Source organism: Capsicum annuum, unplaced genomic scaffold (assembly GCF_002878395.1).
Source record: "Capsicum annuum cultivar UCD-10X-F1 unplaced genomic scaffold, UCD10Xv1.1 ctg82982, whole genome shotgun sequence".
Taxonomy (NCBI): Eukaryota; Viridiplantae; Streptophyta; class Magnoliopsida; order Solanales; family Solanaceae; genus Capsicum; species Capsicum annuum.
The window spans coordinates 88068-94568 of record NW_025893816.1 but is presented as its reverse complement, the minus strand read 5'-3'; the positions used below and the strand labels follow the sequence as shown (position 1 = coordinate 94568).

The window sequence follows — 6501 nt, the reverse complement described above, 5'->3', positions numbered from 1 at the left end:
CCATCCTTACAAGCTCCAATTTTTTCAGGTAAGTTGTTTTTTTTTTTTATTTGTTCTATCTTTTTGCATATTTAGATTAATATTTGTTCATCAAAATAGGACTGTAATTCTCTTTTCTTCTGTTTACGGTTAGGATAACTTGGCCTTTTTCTAAGTAGTACTTGACATAACAGAATAAGGATGCAAATTTTAAAATTGTGGTCTGTAAAATTTTCTTCTTTTTCAAATTGTGTATAAATGGGTTTTTGGAAAAAACTATTATTGTATCATATCATAATTTTATTTCTCACCTTTTGAGTTTAAAAGGATCAAATCAAACTAAAGAGAATGAAAACTGACAATTTAGAAAGAGTGAATAGTTTTTCTCAATTCTTGACAAATGCAACTGAAGAGAATAAAGACGGCGATTTTAGTGTGAAACTTGAGACGTTCAAATTCAAAAGATCAAAATCTTAGACAAAAAATAGAGTCCACTTGAAGCCGATCTCTCTCTAAGGCCAATTGTGTTCTCCGCCTCTAACTTGATTAGGCTTTTTCAAATTCTGTAGTCGAAGACAATAATTAAGATCCCCAACTTATGCCAGACACTAGGTATAGTGCATTGTACATTCCTGTTCCAGGCTTTGTTGATAATTCAAACATTAGCCATGAACTATTCAAGTGCGTCTATTATTAAATACTCAATTGTTCAATGAAAAAGATTGAGGAAGGTCATTAGAAGATGATTGTGTTATTTGCAGAATTATATATAGATTTTCAACATATGTGTCTCTCTTATTTTATCATTTAGGTGCTGCTAGCATTTGATGTTGGATGTGTACTTAAAGGCGAGATTGTTTAGAAAAGCTGAAATCACCTTGCCGTCCAAATAGTTATGGAATCAGTGAACTAGCAAAGATCTATATTAAGTTGATGATATGTATAATTGCATTTACATTTGCAAGTATGCTATCACTTTGTTGGAGCATTTAAAAATTTACTATATTCAAAAAATATTTTACTGACCGTTAATGAAATATTGAGATACAAGAATTTGTACAGAATATGAATGTTAAAACATTTTCAACAGACTGAGTGTTGTATATTATAATCATTTCACCAGAACACGTTTTTCGTTAGAAGACCACTTCAAATTTTAATTGATTCATTTTGAATTGTCTAAGTTTTTGTATTGTGGGTGAAGATAGGGTGGAACTACATGGCTAGAGAGCACTTAATCAATTTATTTTTTTATATATATTGTTAATTTTTTTGTCAGAGGTGACACAATTTTTCCTGATCATTCAAATTCAAATTTCAGTTACTGCTTTCTTCTGTATTTTATATTACCTTTTGCTATAATTCATTGATGAATTAATACGTTGTACATAATTGTATAAGGTGTCATATATTAAATGTATGCATTTACCTATACAATTACCAACTTTCAGATTTTAATTTTTTGTTTGGGAATTAAGATTTTCTGATTAAAAATTCCATATTGAATTCACACATTTTCCAGTACAAACACCACTACATTTTAGTAAAATCAATTAGCTTACTGAAACACCTTCTGTATCAAAGAATTATCTAAACAAAATGAAAATAAAAACATCATTACTTAATATATCAACTCTTTCAACCTTTGGCTTCTGACTTTCGGTTATCTCCATCACAAAAAAGTAGATATCTTATAGTAGTAGGCTTCATCTAGAATTGGTTATCATGGAATATTTTTCATAAACGTTCACATGATATAAACCATGTCATCTTCAATATCAATTCAGCAAATATAATATCCTCTTTTCTTCATTTTAGCTTTACCATAAAATGTAAAACGATATGTTTTGTGATGAAAGGTGCATGTTATTTTTCAGGTTCTTTGATAGAGTTAATTGTCCTTTTCTTTGGATCAATCAATTTCAAGGTACTTGAAGAAGTTTTGAAATTGGAAGGAGCTCATGTAAGTTTTTATACGTACGATTGTCTTGCTCTTGCGTTTGGGATGCATTTTAAATTATTCTTACTTTTGTTTAATTGACATAATTTTATTTTATTACTTTTTCTCATTTACTTCAAAAATCATTGACTTAAGCATTTAAGATAATGCACCACAACACAAGCTGGATGTTGTGTTGTTGAAAAATATTGTCTGTATTGTGATAATTTTGCAAATCTGGCTCAATTTTCTGTACTTTGAAGAATGGAGGATATAATTCTGCCCATCTCCATTTAAAAAATGCTTATATACTATAACATTTAAGTTTATCGTTTGTCTATAATTTATTCATTACAATATTATCCCATTATGCCATTTGTTTATTTGTTACAGTAAGGTATTAAAATATTTTAAAAATTTAAAGATCTGTCAGTTTAAAATTTAAGGAGATTATGACATAGTTCGTCATGATTGGTGGTTCACATCTGTTCCAGCTTTAATGCAATATAATAGGTAAATAGTATTGAAAATGAAGTCCTATAACATTAAATTCAACATTTCATTTTGCATACTCAAGTTATGATTTTGGGATTTCTCTCTGATGAAAAAATACAATTTAATGATAACAGAACAGTCTTAGTATATTAATGATAACATAACAGTCTTTTTTCTAAAATAGTTTGTTTATTTAGAGTCACATATTAATGTACTATATTTGGAGTGTTTTGTGATGTTTCGTCCTTTTTAATGATGTCAGTGTTCTCAAGGAATGGCAAGTCTCATCATCGACTCATAGGCATGTGTATTTGCATGAGCATTGTACTTCCATGTATAGATCCTTGGAAATTTAATATCTATACTTAAAATATTTAATAATCATTCAAAAGTTAATCCCTTTATTTTCATCCTTGCAAGACAATTGGACTATGGATCGTATTATCTCTCTACTGGCTTAAGATGATGGTTAGTGCTTGACCCATCTAAATTGATTAAAAAAATATGATATATTACCCAACTTTCAAAGCCTGAAGATTGATGTTTAAGAGATGATGTTTGATTTATAATGCATATATTGATTTTTCAATTTATAAAGTTTTATGACATGTCAAGTTCTGACTAAAAATGTTAATTTGGAGATCTTCATGTTGTCATATTCTTATTTTATTTATATAGTTAAATAATTTTCATAGATATCTTCATCTCACCCACAACATAAGCATTTGTGAAAGCCCATTTGTTCTTGCTAATGATCGAAAAGAAAGTTGTCTGCTCAAAAAAAGGCTGGAACAACGGATAATAGAACTTTATGCAGCACTTACACATTACTCTTATAGTATAATATCCTTCTTATGGTCAGGGGTAGCGAGACCTGAAAGAAGTGTTAAAGAATCGAAGAAAATAAAGAATATGAAGTGCGGCTATCTCCTTTGCCGCACAACATCAGTTTACCACATAATATTTGTGGTTCACTTCATCACACTCTCAATTAACAACAGAAGGGGATATGACATTTATATGAAAATGTAGTGCTACTTTTAATATGTATGTATATTTCAAATCATATAGTACATTGATCAGTTTCTAATTCAAATTATTTACTTCTTATTTAATTTTATGACACCGCTTTTTTTTCGTTGCGTTTTCTCTTCTCTCTGCCTATTTTATGTTCTTATTCTAATATAAAGTCTTCTTAAAGAGTTATATTAAAGTTATAATGTAAGTAAAGAGTTTGATGAAATTTGTTGATTTCAAAGGAATGTTGATATATTATTCTTGAGATAAATCTATTGAAAGACAACTTCATAGCTTAATAAAAGATCTTACTTAGATGATGTTGAGATCTTTACACAATTCTATTTTCAAGCGTTTGTATTTTGATTGGGGGTCATCTCTATCAACTTTTGCTTTCTTACAGGCGATAACAATATTCTTAGAAATACATATTTTGCATACACATATTTGTATTTTTTTTATCTTTTAACTTTGAAATAATCCGCACACCGCGCGGAGATAGATACTAGTAAAATAAATAAAGAAAAAAAGAGAGAGGAAGGAATCGATCAAGTTAGTGACGTATTGGTTATGAATATTAAAGAGGGTGGATTGAATAATGATGGAAAGAATAGGTAAGGTCATCTTATTTAAATCACCAGATTTGTTATTAGGCACGTTTTTGATAAAATTAGATTTTTTTGGTTTAGAATTTTAAAGTAAGAAGTTATAAATGAATATTGTTAGATTCGTATTTTTATGGAGATTATATATTTAAGCAGATTTTGAATGTTTCAAAAATTGAGGAAGGACAAGACACTTGTGGACTAGTGATATTCGGATCCTTCGAGTGAGGTAGGTTATGGTTTAATTGGAGTTTAGACTCGACTTAATTGTGTGTATACTCCTAAATTGAATACTTGTTGATTGGTATTCGGACATGCTTGAAATTATTGATGTTTGGATTGTTGATGCGTGTATAAATGTTTATTAAAAATTTACTTGATGGAACCATCTTATGACTTTAAGTGTTCTTGTAAACTTGGTACATTGTGTTGTATGCGGTGAGGTTGTGTAAAGTGATATTGATAATACTTGTTTATGTCGGATCGGGTACCATGCCGATATAGATATATTTATGTTGGATCGGGTACCACGCCGGTACAGATATATTTACGTTGGATCGGGTACCACGCCGGTATGGATATATTTACGTTGGACTGGGTACCACGCCGGTACGGATATATTTACATTGGATCGGATACCACGCCGGTACGGATATATTTATGTTGGATCAGGTACCACGTCGGTACGGTACATGAACATAGATTATTCCCTGCAGGTCATGACTATTTGGGAAAAAATAAGTCCCATAGCATATGTGTACATAGTTGTGTTGATTTTATGGATGTTTACAGTATGGTTGATACTCTTGATGGTTATGTGACTTGTTTGTGACCACTGTTTAACCTGTTATTGTTGTATTGTCGATTCATTGAGTATTTTTTATGTGATGAAGCCTATCTGCTTGTTATTTGATTTATGTTGTGTACATTTTATTAAGTTGAGTTGGCCTATGATATCTACCAGTACATAGTGGTTTGTACTGATACTACCCTGTACTCTTCTTTTGTTGAGTGCGAAAAGTGTTCCAGAGGCTCAGACACGACCTCACCTCTAGAGTGTGATAGCAGATCTTGATTCGAGGGTGAGCACTCCATCTTCAGGCTGCCAGGAGTCATCTTATTTGTTATTGTCCATCTTTTGGGCAATGAAACATTCTTATTTACTATGTTTTGGATATCTTCTTAGACATGATTTTTATTAGTAGTTCTTGTACAATGACTTTCGGATTTTGAGAATTTTAGTAATGAGTTTGTTGGATTTTTGCATAATTGATGATTAGTTCTGGATTATTGTTACAATGTTGATTTTATGAAATCTCATCTTAATATTGACTAAGTGATTAAGTAATGGTTTGGTTTTGATGGTTCTCCCATAGAAAGATTAGTATGGGTGCTACTCATGGCCATTTAGGTCGTGACAGATTTATAATACTTTTTCTTTCATTTTAATTTAAGTGAAACTGAAATAATTTCGAGAGTCAAACAAATTTTAAGATTGAAGCAGCGAAGCGGATATGTCCTAAATGACTTATAATACCTAATTAGATGTGATATAGCAAAATTATTATAAGAAAATATTTGTGAAAAAAATATAAATGAGTCTCATGTAATATGTCATATTAATTTAAAATATCAAGAATTAATTTATCATTTTATGTCAATTTTATTTTTATTAAATACTATTAATTTTGTAATACCTAAATGACTTATAATAATTAATTAAGGGTGATATAGTAAAATTACGATTGAAGCAGACATATCAGAAATATCTATTTTACCTTTTTTTATTAAATATTATTAATTTTCTTATATGTAAATGACTTACAATAATTAATGAGGGGTGATATACTAAAATTACGATTGAAGCAGCTGAAGCAAACATGTCATAAATGTCTATTTTACTTTTTTTATTAAATATTATTAATTTTATTATATGTAAATGACTTACAATAATTAATTAGGGGTAATATAGTAAAATCATGGAGCAAAAATACTTGTGGATAAAATTTAAATGAGTCTCATAAAAATGTACTATTAATTTAAAACATCAAGAATTAGTTTCTCATTTATGTCTATTTTATTATTTATTAAATATTATTAGTTTTTTAATACCTAGATGTCTTATAATAATTAATTAGTGATGATATAATAAAACTATGATTGAAGTAGTTTAAACAGACATGTCATAAATCTCTATTTTACTTTTTTTTTATTATATATTATTAATTTTGTTATATATAAATGACTTAAGATAATTAATTAGAGATAATATAGTAAAATCACAGAACAATTGAAGCAAGCAGGTGAAGAAGCAGGCATGTTGACAAAGACCTACCTGCTTCTTCACACTTATTACTAGTAGTAATTTTTTTATTAAATATTACTAATTTTCTTATATATAAATGGCTTAAAATAATTAATTAGGGATAATATAGTAAAATCACGGAACAACTGAAGCAAGCAGGT

At 29.0% G+C, this 6501-nt stretch overlaps 1 long non-coding RNA gene across 1 annotated transcript; it reads left to right on the top strand.

Moving 5' to 3' along the window:
- On the top strand, positions 1-3549 carry LOC124895572. The gene is made up of 3 exons (XR_007051807.1): positions 1-28; positions 1857-1942; positions 3276-3549. It is a non-coding gene; the product is annotated as an uncharacterized LOC124895572 (long non-coding RNA).
- The last annotated feature ends 2952 nt before the right edge of the window (positions 3550-6501 follow it).